The 27,421-nt window shown below is 37.8% G+C and overlaps 1 protein-coding gene across 4 annotated transcripts in view; it reads left to right on the top strand.

Annotated features, from left to right (window-relative positions):
* The window catches only part of TAOK3 (TAO kinase 3), a 223,019-nt gene that overhangs the window by 55,962 nt on the left and 139,636 nt on the right, over window positions 1-27,421 (top strand). The window contains exon 2 of one of the 4 annotated variants that reach the window (XM_031948688.1): window positions 2,770-2,908. The exons of the other annotated variants lie outside the window; for them this stretch is intronic. The gene's annotated coding sequence lies outside the window, so the exon portion shown is untranslated. The remainder of the gene's footprint in view (window positions 1-2,769; window positions 2,909-27,421) is intronic. 4 annotated transcript variants of the gene reach the window in all.

Below are 27,421 nucleotides of genomic sequence, written 5' to 3'. Positions count from 1 at the left end.
CCAATAGAATGGAACTCCTTAAAGTCAGGGACACTTTAAAAGAAAAAATTCTTGTATTCCCTAGTGCCTAGTTTGATGCCTTACTTATAGTGGGTGTTTAATAAATGCTTATTGAAAATTCAAACACTGAATAATCAAAATAATCAAATTTGTGTCCTTAAAAAAGATATAAGAAAATTGACTTTGTTCCTTTTTTTTCCATCAGACATGGTTGATATGTCAAGCAGTTTTACTGAACTGCTTTCTTTTCTCTCTTTTTAAAAAAATTATTTCTTACAAAAAGATGGTTCTCTGAGGAAAAGAGAGAAAACCAAGGGATACATTTGGAAATTAAATATAATAAAAATGTCAATAAAATTAATTTTTAAATGAAGTCTTGATAATATAATCATAGGGTCAAGGGACATGCCAGTTAGGGGGCACAATGGACAGAATGCTGGAAGATCTGAACTCAGATCCAACCTCAGATACTTAATAGTTATGTGACCCTGGACAAGTCACTTAACCTCGGTCTGCCTTAGATTCTTCTTCTGTAAAATGGGCTACTTTCCTGTGCTATTGTGAGAATAAAATCAGACAGTATTTGCAAAGCATTTTGGAAACTTTAAAGAAATATGCAAATGTTAGCTTTCATTATTATTATTATTATTATTATTATTATCATCTCCATCATTCAGAGACTTGATCAGCTTCATTCCTCATACTGCACATTCCCTGGGTTATTTATGTTTATGCCTCCCCAAACTGAACACAGCTTTGCTAGAGGAACTCTAGCAAAGTTTTTTTTTTTTTTTTTTCACTTGTTAAATCAGATTCTGTGAGTTTATTTTATAATATACAATTCGGCCTTGACTCCTCCTGCTTTTCTTTTGAGGAGAGACTAGTGATGCCGGGAATTATGGATTGGCAGGCGGTAGCATTGAATACTTCTAGCAGGGCCAGGACTTTTGCCCATTTGTATAACTTCAATGACATTGGTCTCTCCCTTCTTCCCCTCCTGTGCAAAGAATGAGTCTTCTAATCTGTGGATCAGATCATAGAATGAGATTTTAAGCAGAAAGGGATCTGAGAGGCCATCATATTCAACTTCCTCATTCTGTAATTCAGGAAACTAGAGCACAAAGAAGTTAATAAGGAAATGACCCAAGATCAACCAGCTAATAGATATCTAGAGGAGGACTGGAACTTGGGTATTTCTGAATCTAAATCCGGTGTCCTCTCTGCCTGCTAAGAAAGCATTTTGAAATAATTCTCTACGTCTCTCAAAGTCAAAGAAAACTGCAAGGACAGAGATTATTTGGGAAAAGATGCTTCTGATAAACATTTATTAAATAGCAGTTACTATGTGCCAGAGACTGTGTTGAGCAATGGCCATATAAAGAAAGGAAGCATCATCTCAGTTGCTAATAGTTGTTGATGGATTCTTTACTTGCTACTCCTTCTTTTTCCATGGACCAATTCAACATCTGGGTTCTAATTCTTGGGAGTTTAGGGAGCAGGATACAATTTCTCAAATGTGGATCCTTGCTGGAGAGGTAGAGGTAACATGGTGTTATGGAAAGGATACTTTTGTGGAATCAGAGGGTCTGGGTTCAAATACTGTCTCTGGTGCTTATTCAGTACATTGGGTGGATGGATGGATGGATGGATGATGGATGGATGGAAGGAAGGATAGATGGAAGGGTGGATGGATGGATGGAAGGAAGGATGGATGGAAAGAAGGAGGGAGGAATGGAAGGAAGGATGGGTGAATGGGTGATTTAAAAAAAACACTTATTAAGTGCTTATTATATGCCAGGCCTTGTGCTAAGAACTCAAATAAAAATAGAAGCAAAAAGACAACCTCTAGTGAGGGAAGGCAATGCATAAGGAGTTGAAAAATGTGAAGAGAAAGAATGTTCTCACCTAGGGACAAAGTGGTGAAGAAGACTTTGGTCTGGGATTAAACTGAGTATGGCTGACTTAGGTGCTTCCTCAAGCTGAGGTTCTGAGGAGGGATCCTCCATTTGGAGGAGGAGATTGTGGGAGTAGAGCACTGTTGTCATGAGGGAACCTCTGATAGAGTCCATGTGAGCTTAGTATGGCGAGATGCTTCTCCCCCCTGCACCTCAGTTTCCTTTTTTGTAAAATGAGGAGGTTGGATTAGATGATCCCTAATGTCTTTTCCAGCATTAGATCTATGACCCTAAGACACTTTAATTCCCCTGGGCCTTAGTTTCTTTTTCTGTAAAATGAAGGAGTTGGGCAAGATGACTTTCAAGGGCCCTTCCTACTTCACTCTCCTGAACCTCCGTTTCCTTATGTATAAAATGAGGTTGGCCTCTGAGGACTTTTCCAGCTTCAGATTTTTGATGTTATGTCACTGTAACCTCCCTGAGCCTCGGTCTTCTTAATTCAGAATGAAGTGGGTGGATCAGATGGCCTCTGAAAGCTCTTCTAGCCCCAGTCTAGGATCCAGCGATTCTTCCAAGAATAAGAAACAAACCTCGGAAGTGTTTGCAATTAATAGAGGGCCCTTAGAATTTCATGCTTTCTTAGCTTAATTTATTTACTTTATTATTAGGTTTTTTCCCCTCCTTTGTCTCCTTCCCAATTTGTAACTAATGCAATTGTTTGTGGTGTAATACCACTTAATATTTTTAAAGCACCCCAGAAACAAGGCAGGTGTAGATGGAAGAAATAGGGCAGAGGGTACAAAATGTGGAACTGACTAAATGCTGAAAAAATGCAATACTTGAAGGAACGTTGCATTTGGCTTATTACCAACAGCCCAAGGAGGGGGAAAAAGAGGAAGGGAGGTCACCAAGAGAAGAGAGAGATGTACACCATATTGAGGAAAGAATGAGATCATGAGCACATGAAACTGATGACAAGCAGGAGCTCCACCAGCAGAACTCAGAAGGAAGAGGTAAGGGAATGTTATAAAAATAAAATGAAAACTGTAATCTGCCTAAATGAACTAGACCTTGTTCAACTTTTTATTTATGAAATGAAATCTTCAGAAAGTTTTTTCTCCTTCATTTTAAATTCAGAACAACTTTAGGGTCATGGGTGTTTCTTCACTTTCCTGTGCTTATTCCTCCCGAGTTATGATCTAGATTTAGAATGGGAAAGGATCTCAGAGATCATGTAGTGGAAGCCCCTAGTTTTACAGATGAGAAGACTGAAGCCCTCTGGGTGAAGTGACTTATCCAAAGTAACACAGTATTTCACACTTCCTCAGACTTCGATGAAAAGCATAACGAAAATGCAGATTTAATCCAATGTAGTGTCTCCTCTGGGCTCCAAACTCCCTCTGGAATCGGCTGTGGCTCTCCTGAAAATAATTCCTTCTCTAAGAGTTCAAGGGATGACCCCGGGGGGGGGGGGGATATCCAAATCCATATTCCTCAGATGCCTCAGTCTGATGTATTCATTCCTGTTATTAATAAATCAGTTGATAACAATTCACTTTTACCAAAAAAATCACTGAGCAGGTAGAGCAAGGACAGAAGTTCAAAATGGTCTCCCAGAATTAGAGGGTTCTCTTCCATAAAGACGTATACTCAAGCATAAAGTGCCTCATCCCACTTGAGGGAAGGAGAGGATGAGAATGAGAAAGAGGAGACTGAAAGAGAATGGGAGAGACAGATGAGGGAGGCTATTGGAGAGGGAGAGAAGAGAGGGGAGACCAAGAGAAAGGGAAGGAGAGGAAGAGAGAGAGGGAGAGTATCAGAGTCAGAGTCCTTGGGGAGAGTGCTTAGGAAGGCATACATACAGAGACCAAGGGGTACCTTGGGACTCCTAACCTAGCCCTAGGACTTCTTTTCTCCCCTTAAGGAGTGCCCACCAAGTTCCCTTCTGGGTACAGCATATCCAAGCTCAGCTGAACTCCTTACAAGTAGGGAGTTAGCTTGAATGTCCCTTTCCTGTTGGGCTGGATCCAATACCTCTCTCCTCACAGCTAGCTCCTTCCTCATCCTGCTACTGCTGCTACTGTATCCAGTGATGTTTACTACTAACCCCGATTGCTAAAAGGACCACTGATGACTCTTCTGAATTTTCAGAATTCCCGGGGTCATAACTTAGACTATTCCATCCCAGGATCCTAATTTTTCTAATATCTGGAATGAATAAACACAAAAGAAACAGGTACTATGAACTCAGATATACCTTGTGACAGGATGGGAAGATAAGAGAGCTGTATCTGTTGCCCCACTTCCCACCACTCAAAAGCAGCCAGGAAGAGAGGAAGAGATGATTCACTTGGACCTTTCATATGTACCTCATTCCATCTTCTCGGCCAATCTGAAGACTCTTCATCACCCCCAGTACAATCCCATTAGTCACTCATGGCTGACATCTGGCTCCCTAAAGTGCCGTATGTTGGATTAAAAGCAAGCAGGGAGGCACATCCCTCATTCTCAAAGTATACCGTTTTCGTCATGCAGTTCCCCATTTTATCAATATTGCTCAGTTTTACCTCAAATACTAAAACCTCCTTTTAAAAAATACTTGGGCCATTTTTAGATCCTTTTTAAAAAATACTCTCAAATGGTACCAGGAGGACCTTGTGGGGTGGGGAGGGGCATCCCTATACTGTTCTGAGCATGTTAGGAGAAAGCCTTTCCTACCTTATACTTGATTATTGCAATAGTCCTATTGGATATTCTCTTCAGAAATGCCCATCTGTACTTGAGCTCCATCCAGTAGGATCCTCATTCATTTCTTCCCACAATTTTGATACAGAGGGTACAGATGGGAGGTCTATCTGATGTCCTGGAGCCCTTGTTATACCGACAGTATGGGAACACTAATGGAGCATGTTGGCTCTCCATTGGTTAGCCCTCACCCATCCTTTTTCTTAGACCAATGGGAGATCACTAATCTAACCCCATCATTTTTCAAGTAAAAAAAAAAAAAAAAAATGAAGCAGACTGAAAAAACCGTGACATGCCCAGTTGGCAGAATCAAAGTTTCACTTGAAAATTGTAGGCATTTAACATCACATTTAGAACCATTTCATCAAATGCCATGTTCACAGCATTTTCTAGTAGACAAAGATATCTATGCTATAGATTCTCAAGAACGAGATTCCCAAAGTGAAAGGCTGACTTGCTCAAAGGTCATCCGTGCCCTTAGACTGGGTCTTTGGTCATCCCCCTACTTGATTTGGATCCATTCATCAGGGCATCACTGCAAGGTTAAGGGGGGGTGACCAGAGAAGAAGGTAAGAGATCTTCCATCTGTCCCTCAGTTGAACAGTGCTTAGGATACAGCTGAGCAGCTTGAAGCTCTCAACAGGGACTTGTGGGAATAAATTTGTACCATAACTCTGACTTTTTTATTTACAATTATGTCAGCACAATGATAAACACTTAAATTTTTTTTTTTTCAAAATAACATTTGGTGACTTAAACTGAAAATAAATAGAGATCTGCTGAAGCCATTACACAAATCTGTGGGAAACTCTTTGGTGCTCTCATGCTTATAAAAAACACTTACGCACACATTGGGTGTTTTCCTTTCCTTTCCTTTGGTGAGTTAAGTATGGATAGATTTACTTCTTTTACTCAATCTTCTCATCTCTGGACATTATTAAAAAGTTGAAGCTTTTGTGTAAATCTCTTAAATGCGGTCTAATAAATCCCCTGAGGGAAGCTGGAGAAAGGAGGGGGGAGTGTTAACATTGTAATATCATTTAAAGTATATTAATGGCACCTCTTGTCTTTAAGACATTTTAATGGTGTGCATCAGAAATATGTGATTCCTGACTTTTTCTTCATGCTGATTTATTTGGTTTAATTAGTTCTAACAATTTAGAATTGGGTTCATAATGCCAATCGTGAACCCTGGATATGAAAAAGGTCTTGGGACAAAATGGGAATGTTGTATCGTGATTTGGGAGGGGCTTGGTGTTTTACCTGAGAGATTGTTGTTGTTTGGAAGAAGCTAGCAAAATTATCCATCGATGTTTATAATTTATTTCTAATTATGAAATTTCTATAGTCTTTTGTTCATGATAGCCAAATAGATTTTTTAAAATACTAAACAGAATGTTTCTGAGGAAATTACATTATTTTAGTTAATCTAGGAATGATTGGCTTTAACTCAAAGTTGGCAATACCTTAGAAGGATTTTAGTTTGATAAATATCAATTTGAAATCTTTGTAAAGAAAGGACCAACGTTTTAAGTTATAAGTATTTTTGTGATCCTGTTTATATATTTATGGATTTATGTTTTGTCCCATTTTATTCTTACTGCTTAAAATGCCTTTTCCATTCTTTTTTCCCCTGGCTTTTAAAATTCTACCATCTTTTAAGACCTAACTCCAAATTAATCTTAGTGACCACATCCTTGATCTCTCCCTGCTTTGTACTCAAATGTAAGATCAGTTTTTATAAATGTGTCATGTAAAGATGAAATATAGATATTATATATAATATATACATATATGTAGCATACTATCCTTGTGATTCTCATTCAGCTGTCACCAAAGGTCTATTTTTTCCTAGAATTTTCTTACATCTTCAATTTCTTTATGTGTTCTTCTATTTGATTTCTCTAACTCTGATTTAAACTCCCCAACAATTATTGTTTTATTGTCTAGATCTGCCACTACCTTTTCTTTTAAGTATTTAAGTGCTGTGCCATATGGTAGACAAATATCTGATCTCTATTTTCTCCGAACTTCTATAGCACTTGATTATATTCCTCATTTAGTTTGTGGAATAGAGTGCTGTTTTCATTATTGGCTAATTTTCACTGATACTTGCTTTATTGCCCAAATAAAGTATAATCTTTTCGTGCCATAGATCTCTGTCTATGGATCTTCTCGTAATTCTCAACAATGGTATCAGTCAACTACATTTAGACTGATTCTCACCGTATCTTCATTCAGAATTATGTTGAGTGATATTTGAGAAGGAAGATGACAGTAACCAAAGCAAAATTATTAAGCTTTTATTACTGGAACAAATAATAGTAGCTCGGAAGGCTGTTTTTACCAGTTCTAGGTGATAAAGATGAAAAACTAAGGGATACGTAGATAAACTCACTGTAAGTTCTGAAAGAAAGAGCAAATTCCAGAAGAATTTGTGAAGGAAAAAATAACAAGAGCTAGTAAATACTTTAATTCATGAGTCCATTTGTAGAAGGATTGTATTGTCTCTAGAAGAGATAAAGACAATGAGAAGTGATGAGGACCAATAAGGAAAGTGAGATCTGGTTAAATCGAGATAAATTTCATGTAGCTTCAAGTAATACATTTGGTGATACTATGAGACAGATTGGAAGAAAGGAGATAACTGAGAATACACACAAGTTTGGAGAAAGAGAGATTTAGAAGTCATTATTTAGTGGTAGTCTGAAAGCATGAAATCTTAAGTGGTCACCCAGATGTTAAGACATTAATTAATCATCAGCTAATTAGGAAATTCAAAGTCAGTGTTGTGAGATATCAACTGTTGGCAAAAGTAAGACAGGGAAACCAAAGAAAAAATGGTGGGACACAAGGAAAGGAATATATGAGGAATCAGGCAACCAAAATAAGGATGCTTTCAAAAGATAAAGGAGTTTTGCTTCTAATGTTTATTTTAATTCCTCACTTTAATAAATATACTCTTTGGTGCTGCATCTTTTTTATTTTCCAACTTCAAAACGGCCCACAAGAAACTGAAAAATATTTGTATTTTTAATCACATTCTTTCTAGGAGAGAATATAATTTCTTAATGTTTGGATCAGAAGATTTAGAACTAAGTTCTTAGCCCCATTTCATTTAATATTGTGAGAATTTTTTTAATGGTCCTGTGATTTCATCACTGGTGAGGGTCTATGGTTGAAGAACTTAAATCTACCAATGCTATATTTCTTAGAATCTTAGAGAGTTGCTTGGGTCTCTTAGAGATGAAGTGACTTGCCTCATGCTGCACAACCAGTCTGTCAGAAATGGGTCATGACCTCAGTCCTTTCTGATTCTGAGGCCGGTTCTGCGACATCCATTGGGCCATACCGCCTCTCTTTATGAAGATCAGTACTTTGCAAATTCTGAATACAATGGTGGAGTTCTGGTCTCAATAAAATGAGCGGTCCCTACCCACAGCAAACTGGCAGAGATGAAACAAGATGGATGTTGGATCAATGTTGGACGGGCTATGGAAAGACAGCGACGTGACTATACTGTTGGTAGAGCAATGATTGAATCAAACTGTTCTTGAAAGCAATTTAGAACTAGCCATCTTTCAACTAGAATTAATTGAGTACTTCCTGACTAGATTGTGCTGGGTAATGGAATTATATTATTTAAAAGGAGGAATAAATTATTTATATCCTTTGATTTAGAGATTTATCTACTAGATATATAGATGAAAGATGGAAAGAAAAGTATTTTATGTAGCCTCACTTTTTGTAATATCAAAGAATTGAAAACAAAAGAGATTACCATTGATGAGGGGGTGGATAAGGCAAATGTGGCACGTGCAGATAATGGAATATTGCTTTATTATAAGAAATGATGAAAATAAAGAATTTAGAGAAGTATAGGAAGACTTATATGAACTGATATAGAGTGAAGTAAGCAAAACCAGGAAAACACACACACACACACACACACACACACACAATGACAACAATATAAATAGGAAGAATTGTTTTAAAAGAATTAAATGTTGTATAATTTTTCTTTATTCCCAATAGTATTTTATTTTTCCAATTACATACAAAAATAGTTTTCAGCATTCATTTTTGTAAGATTTCAAGTTCCAGATTTTTTCTCCCTTCTTCCCTTAACCTTCCTTTTCCTCAAGACAACCTGATATAAATTATACATATACAATCATTTTAAATATATTTCCAATCTTGTCATGAAAGAAAAATTTGTCAAGAAAGAAATATCAGAACAAAAAGGGGGAAAAATCACTAGAAAGAAAAAGCAAACAACAACAACAACAAAAAGGTGACAACAGAATGCTTCAATCTGTGTTCAATCTCTATAGTTCTCCTTCTGGATATGGATAGCATTTTTCATCCCTTATAATGACTAAACTAACTCTCTATGAAGAAATGAGAAAATGTAATTTTTTTTTCTTTACGACAGTGGGGGGCTGTGAGTGTAGAACATTCAATACACAGTCAGAGTCAGTTGATGCACTAATTCGTTTTGGTGACCTTTTTCTTGTCCCTACCTCTTTATTTTTTATTACAAAGAATAACTGGCTGAGTAATCAGATGGGGAAGGATATATTCAGAAATAAATGTAGTACTTCCTCTTGGCTTACTTTCCCAATTCCCATTCCAATAAGTAAACTGAATTTCCAAAAGGCAATTGACTTTGTCTTAACATCCATGTCCACTTGTAAATTCCATTTAAGAGTTCCACTCAGTGTTCTTCCTTAAGATGATCCTTCCTTAAGATCTCTTGACATTATGGGGATACCACTGATAAACTCTTAAGTGTTACATAAATGTCAGCCCTATTATGGCCAGTAATTAATTCTAAAGAATGCATATTACTTGAGTGCTATTAGCTTTGTGGGATTGCTAGAATAAAATTCATTCTTAGGCAAACTTTCCCTTTAGATTGTTAAGATGTTGTATTACTCCTCCTGCTCTCCGACCTCGGAAATCTTTTTTCCCAAAGTACAGGGTGCATGTGATACTTTGCATGGTTGCTCTCTCCTAAAATATCACAGGCTCTACAATGGAGTAGCCCTTGTTCCCAAGGGTCATGATGTTTCTATTTCAGCAACTAGCTCATCCTTGTTGGTCAGAATTGGGTCCGGAATCTCAATTCTCAGAGGATCATCACTATGTTAACCACGAAATAATTAATTTTTTGGCCACAGAAAATCTTTGCCCCAGTCTGTTGCAGCTGCCTTTGAGACTTGAAGTCTTTCATTTAAAAAAAAAAAAAAAGTAGGCTGGACAGTAAGGAGGACAATAGGCCATTATGGGCCATAGGCCATTAACTCACACAAAGGAGAGCTTGAGACCAAAATAAGTCTTCTTCTGATCATCAGGCCAATCTAGGACACTTAAGAGAGGGGAAGGAAGGATAGAGGGGCAAACAAGGACAGAGTAGAGATTGGCAATGACATAACCAAGCACTGAAACCTTAAATGTGATTGTGTTCACTCAGTAGGCCCTCTAGGGAAGAGAGATGCTGGAGATTCTCTAGAAGGGCAGGTACGAACTGGAGGTTTCCAGCAAAGAATATTCTCAAAGTTAAGAATTCAAGAAAAATTAGGAGGGTTGAGGGATGCCAGTCAGAATGTGTCTAGAATAGAGCAGCACGTTGCATATAAGCCTTGTGTGTCTCAGCGAGGGCCTACAGTTTTCAGACTACCACGTACTCAGAAAGTAGCTTCTATGCCATAGAGAAATTATGTTTGTCTTGATAAAGGAAGTATTGATGTCAGTAAAACATGTCCTTGGAGTATTAAAGTACTGTTGATTAATTGAACCACACTAACCAATATGTAGAATCTGCTTGAGAGGGTCTGCCAAGGTTTCATGGGATGAAATGCAAAGGTTTTCATGTGTTGAAGGCCTAATTATTCAAAACATCACATTCCCTGAAATTCATGCTGTGAAGTTTCATCAAAGTGCAAGACTCAAAAGCCATGCCCATGATATTCATTTCCCATAATTCCTACCAAGTTTATAGGAGGACATAGGGAAGATTGTATGACATCTAAGGAGTAATCTAAAGGATAAATTTATAAATAAAGTAGAATGTTAGGTTTTGTTTTTTTTCCAAACACATCCCCTGTAATACTTTAATACTTCAATTCTTAATGACTCCCTGAGTCATCATCATTGTGACCATTTCTTCTACCAGTACTTTGCAGCCTTTCTATGAATCTTAAGCTCTTCTGTCTCTTTGATACTGTTTAAGGCTGCAGTTTTCTAAGCTTCAGTTAACATCCCTAAAAAGAGTATAATGCAAGGCTACAAGGCTCAATCAAATGAACTTAGAAGTTACTCTTAGTCTGCTACTTAATTTACATATTTAATCATATCATCTAGAGTTCTAGGGTAAGTCAGAATTTTTTTCCTATGATTATTAATTGTAAAATTTTCAAAATCTCAGTCTACAACACCCAAAACCTTCAACCCCATTCATTAAATGTTATTTGTTTTATAAATTGGAGAAAGCTCCTTCCACTGTAGTAGTTTCTTCTCTCTATAAATAGACAGGCAGATAGATAGTAGATATAGCTACTTAGATAATTTCTTAATCTTCTAGGATTAAATATTATTTACTGAATGTAAAACATATTAACAGTGAAATAAGTGATCAAAGACAGATAATTATTTACAATATTTTAATGTAAGAAAGCTCAAAGCCAGAGCTGACTCAAATCCTCAACCACAGGTGACTTCACTTCTGAGAACACAATCTTAGAACATTTAGTTCATTCGGGATGTGAAATAAAATCTCTTCTCAGGAATCCCATGCATCTTCTCCACAAGATGAAAGTCAAGAAAGAAGATGCCACCATGTTTTACCTCTTTGTCTACTCCAGCTTCTCTCTAGTCATAGTGGAAAAGCATTCTCTTCAGGTTTTCTTATGTCATCACTCTGGACAGTATTTCCAAAATAAGTTAAAACCAGCATTTTTACACCATTCCATTTGTCTCTTAAAGAGACTGGTAATAGGATCTATGGTTTCTGTGGGAGAGCTTAGTGAAAATCAGGGATTAAAAGGAGGCTGGACCTTTAATTCTTCTTCCTTTAAACTATAATACCATAACCCTATAATAGGTGGTGCAGTAGATAGAACACCAGTTATGTAATAGAGTCATCTTCCTGAGTTCAAATCTGGCCTCAGACACTTACCAGCTATGTGACCTTGTATAAGTTACTTAACCCTTTTGCCTCAATTTCCTCATCTGTCAAGAAAATGGCAAATGACTCCAGTATCTTTGCCAAGAAAACCCCAAGTGCGTCACTGAGAGTTAGACACAACTGAGATGACTGAACAGCAGGAACTTAAAACCTGATAGATGTTTTTTAGCGTTGCTATGACCAAAACAATCTTCCTTCTACTGGTAACTTGGCAATGATGAGCCTCGCCAAGCTTATCTATTCTCAGATAACAGACACCGAATCTGTCACTGAGCCCTGTACTCGGGACTGGTCAGAACTACCAGAGCTTGTGATCTGATGAGACATCAGCGAATCTAAGAAAGAGAAGACTTTGATATTACACTTAAAACTCTGCCAACAAAGGTTAGCAAGGATTCAAAGACAAGAGCTCTATAAAGAGGCGATATTGGCTATTTTACAGAGAATCTTTTTACAGTTTACATATTACTGAGCTTATTCTTCTCTTCTTTAATAGACTTTTTAAAATTCATAATTAACTCATTTAAATTTCATATGCTTTACCAGCTGCAAATACTTATGTAATGAAACCCACAGCAAGACCCCTATCTTATTTAGGAATTTGCCATGTTTTGAACTACATGGATTTGGGGGAAAGTTGCTAGTTTTCAGTTTCCTTTTGTAGATGTTCTTGCATTCATTGAAAGGGCATTTGATGTCACTCAAAATAATGCAACAGTATTGGGAATAATGGTGGAGTAGTGATTGGAGTAGTGCAATAGTTATTGGAATAATGGCCGATTAGTGATTGGAAAAGTGCAATAATGATTGAAATAATATGTTGGAAATTTATGGCACCATTCAGATGAGAAAAACAATTTTTTTTCTAGAACTAGAATAAATTGGGACCTTAGGATCATCATTTCTCTTCTATGAAATCATTATTACCCTTAATTAATTCTTTATTGAAACTGGCAGGAAAAATTTCTACCCCATAAGAGAGTTCAACATATTCCCTACTTGGAAAAAGCAGTAGCCATGAGATTATAAGATCAGATACTCAGAGCTAGAAGAGATTTGATTTTATAGATAATAAACCTAGGCCCAGGGAGGTTAATTACTTGCCCAGTGTGACCCAAGTAGCAGAGTTCACAGGTGGGATTTGAATCCAGGTTCCCTAGTTCCAGAAGCAGGTCTCTTTATATAGTAACCATGAAACTCCAAAAACAGATGGGTAGGTAGATAGTTACAGATACGTATGTCTCATAGAACATCATTTCTCTTTGTCTTTTAGTCTCTTGAGATCTCAGCTCCTGAGGTGATATTCTTGGTCTACCTTCTTCCTCGGGGCTTTGAACCCCCACCTTATCCTGAAGGGATAGAGGCTGGAAAAATAGACTTACTATACTAGAAATATGTTATAGATATAGAAAAACTGTACAGGGAGAAGGAAGGGGAAAGGGAGTCGTTCTTGGCTTAGACATCTATCCTCTCTTGTTGGTCATCTGGTGTAGAACAGCTTCTCAGCCTCAAAAATGTTGAATGCTTTCCAGCTATTAAGTAGTTATCCCAAGATCCAACTTCCTTTTTTGTATCTTCAAAAGAAGGAAGGATATGTTTGTTTTGAATCTGACTGCTCTGCTCCTCAGAAGATTTTTACAAGTGAAGATTTGGAGCCTTATGCAAACTCATTCTCCATATCTATCAATTATTTGTAATTCTGAGCAAATCTCTGATGATTAGGGGATCTCTACACACTTGTTTTTCTTTTAGGAGCAGCTCAGTGGTAAGCCAGGAATCAAAAAGACCTTAGTTCAACTCTGGCCTCAGGCACATATTACAGCTGAATGACCTTGGATGAGTCACTTGATCTGTTTACCTCAATATCGTCATCTGTGAAATGGGGGTAATAATAGCATCTATCTCTTACAATTATTTTGAGTATCAAATAAAATGATAATTCTAAAACACTTAGCACAGTGCTAAGCACATAATAAGCACTGAATAATGTTAGCTGTTTATTAGTTATTGATATTAGTTTCAATATTCAAATTCAGTAGTTCAATATTAGTTTCAATATTCAATTTTGATATTCGTTTCAATCATTCAAATAAAGGTGTGGGAGATCTCTACTATTAAATATTATCTTGATCATTCCAACTATTTCATTTATTCTACTTTTTTGATTGTACAGTCTGGGATAAGTCACTTGTAACTTTTTTTTTTTCTTTTTGCTGAGGCAATTGGGGTTAAGTGACTTGCCCAGGGTCACACAGTTAGGAAGTATTAAGTGTCCAAGGCTAGATTTGAACTCAGGTCCTCCTGACTTCAGGACTGGTGCTCTATGTCACTTAATTTTTTAGTGTTCTTGGCAACTCTCTGAGACTATTACATAAAGCACGAATCAGGACAGAGATGACAGGAAGGTATGAGAGAAATGTGTGGAAACCTGCATTAGTAGAGAGAGTTTCCTCTTCGGAAAGCTTTCTGTCCTTAATCTACTCTTTATTTTTAGTTAAGTAGAGCAGCGTGGTCAGTTAAAGTTAAAAAATATAGGTTTAAATTTTGGCTCTGATACTTACCAGCTACATGATACTGGACAAGTTTCGTTCTCCCTGGTGGTCAAGCACTTCGCTAAGAAGTCACTGCTAGTTGCTAGAAGGAATTTCCATACAAGGAGTTCCCCACAATGATGTAATCAAAGATTGGTCGAGCATAGAGCCACTAAACTATTTCAGAGACAATATCCAAATGACCGATTTTTGAAAATTCAGTTTTTATTGTTGTTCAGTCACATCCAACTCTTCATGACCCCGTTAAGGGTTTTGGTTTGCCCTTTTCTTCTCCGCTTCATTTTACAGATGAGGAAATTGAGACAAATAGAATTAAGTGACTTGTCCAGGGTCACACAGCTAGTAAATGTCTGGGGTTGGATTTGAACTCATGAACATGTTCCTTCTTGATTCCAAGCCCAGCACTCTAACCCAGTACAACAAACTGATTATTGCGCCTACTCCACACTGAAGATACACACAAATGAAATAGTCTTTGCCCTTGAGGAACTTAAATGTAATTGGGGGAAGAGAGAGGGAGCAGGAAAAAACATAAATAGAAGTAAGTAAATACAAAATAAGAAAGAAGAGTGGGAGACAGGCTCACAAAAGGTCTTCTAGAGGAAATGGCCTCTGACCATGCTTTGAAGGGCATTCTAGGAGACAAAGGGAATGAAAGAAGGCATCTGAGACATGAGGGACCGCAATGCAAAGACACAGAAAGGAAGGCGTAGCTTATGGGAAATATGCATTGTGTGTAGAAGAATAATATGAAATAAGACCAGAAAGGTTGGTGGGAGCCAACTTGTAGAGGGAGAACTTTCAGTGCCAGATTGAGGAAGACTTGTTTTTTTATCCCAGGTGCAATAGGGAGCCAGTGAAGGCTTTGGGGTAGAGCTGGTTGACAAGATCAGATTATGGGTTTTAAGTACATCAAGGTTTTAGGCAGTATTGCACACTGATGGGAAAGAGGAGAGAACAAAAGTGGAGATCAATTTAGGAGATAACAGAGACCTGAACTAAGCATGGTGTGATTATAAAGACAAGAAATGATATGAGAGATGTGTGATACCATGGAAAGTACACTAGCTCTGCAATGAGGAGTCGTGGATTCAAGTCCCACCTCTGATTCTTGCTGCCTGTGTGATCTTGGCAAAGCACTCAGGATTCCCCCACCCTAATTTCCTCATCTGTAAAATAAGAGAATTAGATTAGATGGTTTCTGAGATCTCTTCCAGCTCTAGATTTGGGAACCCATCATCCTATGGTGGCGAGATGTGGGGAAGGTAGCAGTGACAAGACCTGGCCATTGATTACATAGAAAAGTTGGAGTAGATTTCTTGACCTTACCTCCTTTTGCCCTAGAGAATTTATTTTATGATAACAGAATCATAAATTTGCCAAGGAATGATATTTTGACATTAATCATTAATATTGAATCCAATACTTAGACAAGGTTTTTATTTTTGTTTTCTAAAGTGAAGCTTTTTCTCTTTTGAGTACTTAACTATATATACTTTTCATCTAAAAGGGAAGAAAGAAAAGAAATTTTGGTACTACTTTATATTAAACTGTTTTTACCTTTAAATAGTGGTAATGTCATTTAGGATTAGGGAAGGGGAGAGAGACAAGGACACATCTATGTTACAATATGGAAAATGTTACATTCTAAAATTATACTCCTTATTTTAGTCAATGTAACAATAATAATGATTAATATAATACTTTAAAGTTTACACATTTATAACAGTTATTTGTTTTCTGTATTATGAAAAATCTATATATTAGTTAAGAACGATGAGTGAATTTTCTACTTCCTACTTTTCTGCTTTCAAAATAATTTAGGATTGTCCCAAAAAAATCTCATTCTCTTTTAAAAGCTATCTTATTTCCAAAAGGAATTTAATATTTCTGATTTACGTTGACCTGTGAGTTTATTCAAATTGTCTTGGCCTTTTGTGCCACTGAGACAGGGTTAATCCTAAACTCATAAAAGAGGTAATCACTAAGGCATCCAGAGGCCGCCTGCAACCGGAGGACATTGCTTCAACATGTGCCATGTCCGCCCTTCTGAATGCTTGCCACAATTGCCAGTGGCAAGGCAAAATTGGAAATGAATAAGAGTGTCGACTTTAGAAATGGAGCAAGAAGTCCCAGGCTTCATGGTGGGCATGAAGAGTAGAGGTATCCATGGAAGTGAGGACAATGATACCCTCTAAAGCATGGAAAGGACTCTAATTCTTTACTGAACTCCCATCTCAATGGACTCTCCATCCTTCTATCTCCTTCGCCTAGGGTGTTTGAAAAGAAAAGCAAGACAAATTGGAATGAAATTCTTTGGAGAGAAACCTACCATTATTCATTTGTTCCCGATGAAGCAATTCACAAAGATTAAATGGATGATAATGAATTCCAGGGTCCTAGATGGAATTCTTTCTAACTTTTTTAGATGAACTGTTTCTACAATGTTTTCACTCACTGATTAATTCCCAAGACCATTTAATTATGTCCAGTATTGTAATTAATATTATACGTTGTCCCTATTATAAATCACCTTGTTACTAGAAGCCAATTTTAATTTATTGCAACTTAAACCCAGCACTTAGTCTCTAACCGAAAATAAATCTCCATTGTCACTGTCCAATTCTGCATTATCATAGTTGACTAAACAGAAATTACCATTTCATTCCATTACATTAGTTTAAAAAAAAATAAAACCCAGTAAAATATCTAAAGCAATTTAAGTAAAGAATGATGCTCTTACTGTTATGTCAGTGGACACACACACACACACACACACACACACTTTCTTGCAATGAGGTTTTTCATTTCAAGATTTGATTTATGTGCCAAAGACCACATGGCATGAAAATCCTGTAATTCCTTAATAAACAACTGGTTAAAGTTCTATAAACTGTCATGAGTAATATTTCCATTACTCTTGCTGACCTAAAATTACCTAAGCAATGAATTCAAAATCCTGTAAACCATGATGGCTATAGTGGAAAAAAATTAGAAATGAAAGCTAAGAATCAAGGGTTACAGTGACAGTTTTGACACCGATGAACTGAGTGATTTTGAACAAGTTGGATCATTTCTCTGGACCTCAGTTTCTTCATCTAGAAAATGGGGGAGGGGGGAATCAAACTCAATAATAATACTTTACTCCAAAGTAACTTGGTTAATGCCAAGAAGGCCTTGTTTTTTTTCCCCTAAAGAAAGAAAGATATTTCATTTCATACTATGTTATTTCAGAGCTTTTTGGTCCTTAAACTTGAATACAATAAGGCAAATTTTTTCTTTAGGGGACTAGATGGGAAGTGAGAAAGAAACAACCCCAAACAAACAAAAGAACTTGCTGATAGCAGTGACATTTTGCCAGATAATCCTTCATTAGCTGTAGGAAGGTTTCTTTTCAAAGCTCTTATTTTTTGCATGCTCTATTATCTCCACTGCCTGGCACTGGCAACTGGTAGTAGAAAGTCAGAAGTTATAAATATAGGGCTCCCTTATAGCTTCTTCAGCTGTTGGAGGAATGGTGGCAGGTAAAATTTGCAGGGGTAAAAGGTGTTTATCGCACAGGTTTTTCTTTTATGTCACTTTTGGATAAATAAAGTGAAGATTTGTTGGTTAGGTTGGAGCTGACATCTTCTGTGAGTCTGAATAGGCTCTCTTGGTAACTTGCCCATGATTCTGAAATCAGACACTTTTAGAATTTTAGAGCTGGAAGGGACTTCAAAAAACTGTTTATCTGGCACAGTCTCCTCATTTTACAAATGTATTCAACTCTAAGAGCCATGTTTTAGGGACACTGACAAGCTGGTTCCCATCCAAAGAAGTAACCTAGATGGTCATGGGACTAGAGAATATTCCAAGAGTCAATAAACATAGATTTTTGCAGTTGTTTAGTCATTTTCAATGGGGTCTGAGTCTGACCCCATTTGGGCTTTTCTTGGCAAAGACATGAGTGGTTTGCCATTTCATTTTATAGATAAGGAAACTGAGGCAAATGGGGTTAAATGACTTGCCCAGAGTCACGGAGCCTGTAAGCAACAGAGGCCACATTTGAATTCAGATTTTCATGACTTCAGGACTGGTGTTTTATTCACTGTACCACCTACTTGCTCATTCAGTAGACACTTAACAGAAAGACATTCCTTGTCCTCAAGGAGCTTACAAAATACTGTGTTGTGTCTAAGACTTATGAAGAGAAACGGGTTACAAAGAGAAATGGGTTCAAAGAACTTACCTTGGAGAAGAATAGAGTATGAAATAGGTATAGTTGAAGGACTGCTAAAATAGGGCTAGATTTTTTTTTTCAGAGGATACAATAAGAAGTAATATTAATCAATCAGTAAATTATATTAAGTGTCTACTCTGTGCCGGGCACTGTGCTAAGTGCTGGGGATACAAAAAGATACAAAAGACAATCCCTGCCCTCAAAGAGCTTACACTCTAATGAGAGAAACGATACACAAATGCATGGAAAGCAAGATTACAGGTTAAATAGGAGATAATTTACAGAGGGAAGGCACTAGAACTAGGGGAGTTGAGGAAGGTTTCCAGCAAAACTTGGGCTTTGTTTTAGTTTGAATTTAGCAGAAGCTGGAATAGTCAGTAGGAAGAGTTGAGGAGGGAAAACATTCTAAGCAAATACATGTAAAGTAACATTTAAATACAGCAAATATATAGTTTTATATTTACATTTACATACAAATTATATACAAATCCTATACATGTAAATACCTTTGCAGATACATGTCAAGCAACATGTAAATATCTTTGCAGATACATGTAAATCAAAATCTATACAGCTTGGGAGATAATTAACAGAGGGACTGGAACTAAGAGAGATTAAGGAAGGTTTCCAGCAAAAGATGAGTTTTTAATGTTAGGTTTTAGCAGAAGCTGGGACAGTCCATAGGAAGAGTCGAGGAGGGAAAGCATTCCAGATGTGGAAGAAAAGCCAGAGAAAATGTCCGGATCCAGGAAATGGAGAGTCTTGTTCCTAGAAGAGCCAGGATCTTACAAAGGGGCTGGTATGAAGTTACGTATGGGAAAGTCTTCCAATGGAACTGTCCAAATGTAGAATGTCTAGTACAGTGGAAGGAGACTTAAACCTGATTTCTAACTCTTCTACTCACAACCTGTTTAACCGTAGACAAAGCCCTTAAACTTCCTGGGCCTTGGATACTTTACCTACAAAAAAAATAGGATTGAATGAGAAGGGTCTCCGAGGTCCTTTCAGCTTTAAACATGTGATTTTGAAATTCTCCTATTTTATTGATATGAGGAGAAAATAAAATTAGGCTAAAGACAGCATTCTAGGGGCCTTAACATCCCTGGAAGTATTTTCAACCCTATTCTTTTGGCTTCTCATCTTGCATCGGTTTCTTATTTGTGTGACTTCAGAGAAGTTTCTTACCCTGTTTCTTCCTATATGAAACACAGATAGTACTTACGATCTAAATCGCAGGGTTATGATGAACATTTTAGTTGGACATTTATCTTTATTTAGAAATGACCATTAATATTTTCCTTAGGGCTCTGCCTTAGGCTTTTTCATTTCTCTTCCCTTGGACATCCCATCCATCTCCCCGACTTCAACCACCATGTCAGTTACGATCAGGTCTCTATCTCTAAGCCCGATCTTCACTCTGAAGCTCTAGTACGGTATTTATCGTTGCCTGCTGTACATAATTGATGTTCCCCTGCTACCTGAAACTCAGTATGTGCAAAACAAAACTCAGCAGCAGCATGTAAGCAACACTGACTCAAGAAGCAGGAAGAGCCAGATTCAGATCCCGCCACCGACATTCAGTAACTATATAAGCTTGGGCAAGGCATTGTCTCTCAGCCTTGATTGTTTTTATCTGTTAAATGGGAATAATAGCATCCAAACATACCTACCATGCAGGATTCTTATAAAAGTCATATGAAAAAATTTGGGCAAAGAACTTGGAAAAAAAACTGGAAATGATGTACAGCTAGTATTTACTTAATACTTTAAGCAAAACACTTGACATTTGCCTTTTTACTGGATCATAATGATAGCCAGCATTTATAAAGTGCTTTATGAATATTACCTTATTTGATCTTCATAACAACTTAGGAAGTTGATCCTGTTCCATGTAAAGGAGGCACAGAGACTGAGTATTAGGCACACAAATCAAACACTGACAATAAATCATAATTTCATGACCCGCAACTTCAGTTACAAGACCCCATATGGAGGACGAGAGAATGATAGAAATGTATTCAATAAAAATCGGGAGGTTTTCAGAAGGGTTGCGTTTGGCAGAAAATAGAGTTCCATTTTAAACAGGTTGTTGGGGAAACCTATGGGTGTTCAGTTCAGAATGCCTGATAGATAGTTGGCCGTGTGAGACCGGAGCTCAGAAAGAAGAGACCTAGACAGAAGGATCAGGAACGAATGCGTTTAATTCATTGACCCCATGCAGCTGATCAAGCATTAAGGGAGAGAGTTTAGGAGTCAGCATTCCATCTCTTGCCTCTACTTGCAGTCACACTGACCAACCCCCACTCCAGAAACGCCCTTCCTCCTCAGTACCCGCCTCTCGGAATCTTTAATTTCCTTTAAGATGCTACTTAGATGCCCCCTCCTACATGAAGTCTCCCAGATTCTCACCCCATTTCTCACCCCTCATTTGACCCTGTGTTTGGTGACCTCAAACCAACCTGCCTTTATCGGTGAGAAGCAATTGAGTATAATGGATAGAGAGCCTGTTCAAGCTCGGAAAGAACTGGATTCAAGCATAATACATACCAGCTGTGTATCCCTGGGGCCAAGTTACATAACTTCTCTAATCAATCTCTCAACACGTATTTAACACAAGCTACTATTTTTCAGGTGTCATGTTAGGTGTTGTGTATACTGGTACAAAAAAAATGAGACAATCCCTAATTTTCAGAGAAGTGCCAACCCATATTGGCAACTATAGCAATAAAATCACAGGTCCAGTCCCTTTCCAATCCTTATCTCCTCGGTTCCCCAACTTTGTGTTTTCCTGCTCTGGCTCTACGGCAGACCAGTGGGGGATGGGGAGGCAGCTTAGGATATCTACATACATGACCCAAGTACTTAAGGAACTGAGCTGTTATATATTTCTGTTGGGCCTAAGGATGCCATGAAAAATCACTGAGCCACTAAATATGCCGCAAATCCAGAAAGTTTGGGAGCCGCTGCTTATCCCGTCCCATTATCTGTGTATCTATTACATGGACATTGATATTCTGTTACGTGGAATATCAACAACTCCTGGAGGGACCGAGTTTTTCCTTTTTTTCTTTCTTTCTCTGGTGACTAACACAGTGTCTTGTATATGTAGCGGCAGGCATTTGATTAATGTGCTGTAATGAACAAGATGTTGAATGAATGCTTAAGAGTCATTGTATGTCGTGGTTATTTGAGTCAAGTACATAGGCTGAAGACATCCCGGTTCCCAAGGAGACTTATGTTCTAATAGGACAGACAGCGAGACACAGCATAGCTATAAAAATGGATAAATGGCTGGTTTTTGGCCTTCATTCTCAGAGCGCCCGAACGGCAGCACTGTGGTGGAATCGAGTTTTGCTGTGTCCACGTCTGGCTGATGAGACCTGCACCAGCTCAGAGTGCTCGGAATATCCCTGTGACCTTTTGGGGAGATTCTCTATCTCTGTGTGTCATGCGTTTCTTCTGAGCTAACTCAAGTCTGCTTTGCTTCTGGAGCCCAGCCCCTTCTCTAATGAGGACACGCCATGCTGGAGAGGAGTCCCCCATGTGGTGCAAACAGTTTTTAAGAGAGACCCTGAGAGTGCCTTTAAATTTAAGTGATTAAATTCAAGGTAGATTGGAAAGGAGACTGCTGGGGGGAGAGGGGGACACTAGGAAAGGCTTCATCTATAAGATGGCAACTGAATTGTATCTTAAAAGAAGGAAGAGATTCTATGGGGTCAGTACAAGGAGGGAGTGCAACCAGGCCTGGAGAATGACCATTGCAGAGGTACAGGGTTAGAAAACAGGACCATGGGCACAAGGAGCAAAAAGACTGGAAGTTTGGCGGGATCACAGAGTATAGGAGGGAGGATTAGGTCCATGAGGCCAGAAAGGGGCACTGGGGCCAGGTACAGGGCTTAATGGCCTGTTAGGGGGAGTAGATGTCTTCTTTAGATGAAGAGCTTTCTCATGTGAAGAGTAAATTATCATGATTGTCATTGGTCTAAATGGGTTGGCCAAAGCATCCTTTCAACAACCTGCTGGCCTTACTAATAAAATGATTAAATTATGCTACTCTCCCCCCAAAAAAGAGTAAATCTTCACTAGAGATTTTCAAGCTTTTTTCACTGCACTAAGAAATTTGATGTGTAATTAAACTGTTGTAGGAAAAGAGGCTTCAAGTTGAAGTCTTGATGAATTCTTCAGAATCATTCACAATTGATGTGAAGGCTCCCTACAATATCTAGGGACATAGGGGTGTCGGAGGCTTGTGCATTTCTTGCTTTGCTCCAGGTTGCTGGCCAGCATGGTTTTTCTGTGGGATTTTTTTGTGGTATGGTAGCTCTGACAGTTGCAAGTTGTGAGCCCTGTTCCAAAGCATCAGAGGGAGCAAGATCACCGAGTGCTAGGCTTAATAGAGCCAGAAGAGCTCCTTCCCCATGCCAGCCAAAACTTAGAAGAGGAAGAAAGTGGCTTTTCAGAGGCTCAGTGAGCCCTTTTTCACTTGTGTTAAGGCAGGACTTATCTCGGGCCCTTTGGTTCAAGCCCCAGTGAGTGAATTCTGGGTCACTTCTTCACATCATTTCATACAGGTTGACCTAGACAGAATAAATACTCTCTGGAAATAATTCCTATGACAGAAGGGAGCCCTCTGGCTCCATCAATATCCTTTGTATAGTCGAAACAATGATCATAATTGGACATTAATAAGCAACTGTAGTCTCTAAGATGCTTTCAGAATGAAATATTACACCATAAAAGTGGTTTTCTTACCTTGAAAAAAAAGCCACTTAGTGATTATTAGAAGGGAGAAAGGATGTCCAAAACTGTTTTCTCCTCTGTTCAAAATTCACACTTGGCACTCAACAGCCATTTATTAAATACCTACTCTGTGTTGGAAGAGAAGCAGCCATGATGTGGTAGAGAAAGAGCTGGTCACAAACTCAAGAAAAGATGGATTTCCCTATTTCTGCTCAGATCCATACCAGCCATGTCACTCTGGGCAAGTCAACTTCTTGGTGCCCCAGGTATAACTCTTAAATTTTCAAAACCAGCACCTCTCTATATTGGTAGAGGAGGTTTCCTTATTGGTGGATCCCCATGCCAATAAAATCACAGGTTTGATCTCCCAAAATGGCACAGACCACTGTGGTAAGTGCTGGGGGATTTTCAAATTATTTGTACAATATAACCTTAGCCTTCAAGGAGAAAGAGATGATCCTAGGACACATATGTAGATCTACAAAATAATGTGTAAGAACAGAGTATTTTGGGAGGATCGAGGAAAGAAATATCATTGCTGTCTGGGGTCAGGAGGAAGGTAAGATCAAGCAAAGCTTTTCTTGGACAGATGAGTATTTGGGATGAGTTTTCAGTTAAGGTTATGAATGTAACAGATGGGATTCTAAGCATCAGAAACAAAGTGATGAAGGACTTGGAGGCAGGAGATGGGTATTTGGGGGGGGGTCTTATAGTACTTTTTCAAATTCCCTTTTATTTCTTGAGTAATCTTGTCAGAAAGGCTAAATTAGAAAAAGGAAGAGCCCTGACTTTAGTTTTAAAATGTAGGTTCTCTAGACTATATTGTTCCTGTACTTTGTTAGCCAAGTCACTTCTTCCTGGGCCTCAGTTTTCCCCATCTGCAAAATGAAGGCAGTGGACTAAATAGTCTCTCAGCGCCCTTCAAGGATCAGGTCTGTGATTCTATGAACTGTTGAGACATGCATTAGGCTTGGGAATCAAAATTCCTGCATCATAGCCCTTCCTAAGAAGAATGGGATTTTGGATAAGTTACTTCACTTTTTCCCATATAATGCCAGTAATTTTCTATGTCTGTAAAGAAGAAATAACAATACTTGTAGGTCATAGAACAGTGAGGTGACATAGTACATAAAGCACTAGACCTGGAGTAAGGAAAATCTGAGTTCAAATTTGGCCTCAGACATTTACTAGCTGTGTGATCCTAGACAATTCCCTGTGTGCCTCAGTTTCCTTATCTGTCAAATGAGCTGGAGAAGAAAATGGCAAATCACTCCAGCATCTCTGCCAAGATAATCCCAAATGGGATCATGAAGAGTCAAATAGGATTGAAATGCTTGAACAACAACATAATACCTTAGTATTTGAAGGGTCCCAGAAGTAATCCAGTGATAATTCTTGCTTCAAGCATAAGACTTTTCTGTTCTAGCCCCAAAAGGTAGCTCACTAAGTTCCTTTTTGAAGACTACTTCCCTTCCTACCCACTTCCATCCACTACTCATCCCCTGCTTTCCAAGGCTGGCACCCAATTTTGTTTTTGGACACCTCTGCGCCAAAATTCAGCTTTCCTTCTACCTTCCACCCTCTGGTCCTCATTCAGTCCTCTAAGACCAAACAGAATAAGGCTAATCTCTTTTTGTGTAAACTACTTTGTACCTGAAATTTGAAAAGTTCCCTAATTTCATTAGTGGGGAGAATTTCTTCACCAACACAGATCCCAGCTCCTTTATGTCTTCAGTGGACCATCTTCTCAAATTGTTGTGACCAAAATAGTTTATTGCTGAGTGTCTAACTTTCTGGTAGTGAACCTGTGAAGAGACAACTACTTCTAACTTTTGAGGTTTTTTATTTATATTTTAGTGTTTAGTAACTATATTTTAGTTAGTAAAAGTTTATACCTTTGAAAAAAAATAATTTAGTTAATTAGTGTTATTGGAGGACTTACATTTCTTTTTTGTTTAATTTTTAAGAATAACTTTTTATTTTCAAAATACATGTAAAGATAGTTTTCTGTAATCATTCTTGCAATATCTTGTGTTCAGAATTTTTCTTCCTCCTTTCTACCTTACTCCCTCCCCTAGACAGTAACCCAATATATGTTAAACATGTGCAATTCTAAACATATTTCCACATTTATCATGCTGCACAAGAAAAATCAGATCAAAAAGGAAAACATGAGGTGAAAAAAAGCAAGCAAATAATGACAACAACATAAAGGTGAAAATACTTTGTTGTGATCCACATTCAATGCCCATAGTCCTCTCTCTACTCTCCATCACAAGTCTATTGGATCATCCCATTGTTGAAAAGAGCCAAGACTTGCATTGCTTAACATCTTAAGAATAGAAGAATGGTTTCAGATCCTACATCCTTGATACAATCTCTTACCCAAAACCAAATAAACTGGATGATGAACAAAAAGATCTTAAATTCTCCATTCTTATCACCCTTCTATTTTCTCACTGGGTTTATCAGGTAAAAAGGAAGGAGAAAGATAATTGTGCATCTTGTTTTATGAATTCTTCAGATTCTATCCTTTTAAAGTTAAAAATGATGGTCCATATGTATGGAACCAGGACCATGAAAGAAGGATTGAAGGAAAAAAGAATGGAATGGGAAGGAGGATGTTTGTAAGAAATGTAGAGAGCCAAAAAGACATCAGCCAAATACACACGGGCTTTAAACATATTGAAAAAAAAAAAAAAAGTTAAAATAGTTTGATATTTTTAAGATTTAATGTATTTCCTTTTGGACCATTTAAATCAGAGGAGCTGTATCATATAAGAACAGACAGAAATGGGATGCTTTTTAAGAAAGTCATGTTTCAAGTAAGCTTTTGGAGAAGAGAGAAATATGAGGGCTCATGTCCCGATTGTGAGTAAACTATTTTTTAGGAATGAGTCAGTCATGCATTTAAAGTTAATCAAGGCTCTAAAATTCTAGTTAATACCTTATTTAAAACTGCTTTCCTAGAGGTTTAGCAGCCTCTGATTCAGTCAACATAACCCACACCTTATTTCATTTAAGGCATAATACACTGAGTAGCCAGGTTCATAGCATGAGCAGTTTAAATTTTCCAAAAGGAAACACATTAAACCTTATCCATAGCTGGCTTCTGTTAAGCCCCAGCTAAAATACAATTTTAACAGGCAGCTTTTCCCAGCTCTTCTTAATTCTAGTGCCTTCCTTCTTTTAATTATTTCCTATTTATTCCATATATCAGGACTTTCCACTCACAACCCCTTGGGTTGTTTGAGGGGAAAACCCCAAGAAAATTTTATATGACCCCAGGCATATAGGTGTATAAAACAGGTATACAGATCAAACATTACAAATTAAAACATTTCATATTACATATTTCAACCCCCACATCGTTATGAGACCCTATAGAGGTCATAACCCCAGTTTAAGAAGCTGGGCTATATGTAGCTTACTTGGTATATACTTGTTTACATGTGTATCTCCCATTGGATAATAAGCTCCTTGAGGGTAGGGACTATCTTAGGTCCTTTTTTTTGTATCTCTAGTCTTTAGTAGAGTACCTAGCAAATTTGTTGTTGAATCATTTCATTCACATCCAACTCTTGGTGACCCTGTCTGGGATTTTCTTGGCAAAGATACTGGAGTGGCTCGCCATTTCCTTCTCCAGCTCATTTTACAGATGAGGAAGGCAAATGGTGAAATGACTTGGCCAGAATCACACATCTCATACATGGAGGATGCCAGATTTGAACCCAGAAAAATGTCTAATTGATTCAAAACTGGTGCTCTGTCCACTGTATAGGTGCTTAATCAATGGTGATTGATTGGTATGTACTTTACATACATACCATTTACTCCACACATAGCAACCTATAGGCATCATTATCCCCATTTAAAAAAGATGTGACTAAGGCCCAGAAAGATGAAGATGATGTTCCAGTTTCACACAACTAATACATGTCAGAACTTTTCCTACTCCCCTGCTCTTTTCACGACCCTAACTCTTTACTAAAATTGATTGCCCAAGTTTGATTCTTAGAGTTATGGGTCTTGAGTTTGGAAAGCTTTATCTACTTCTTTTTTAAACTGATTATATTTTGCA

Source organism: Sarcophilus harrisii, chromosome 1 (genome assembly GCF_902635505.1).
Source record: "Sarcophilus harrisii chromosome 1, mSarHar1.11, whole genome shotgun sequence".
NCBI lineage: Eukaryota > Metazoa > Chordata > Mammalia > Dasyuromorphia > Dasyuridae > Sarcophilus > Sarcophilus harrisii.
This window is presented reverse-complemented; position numbering and strand designations above follow the sequence as displayed.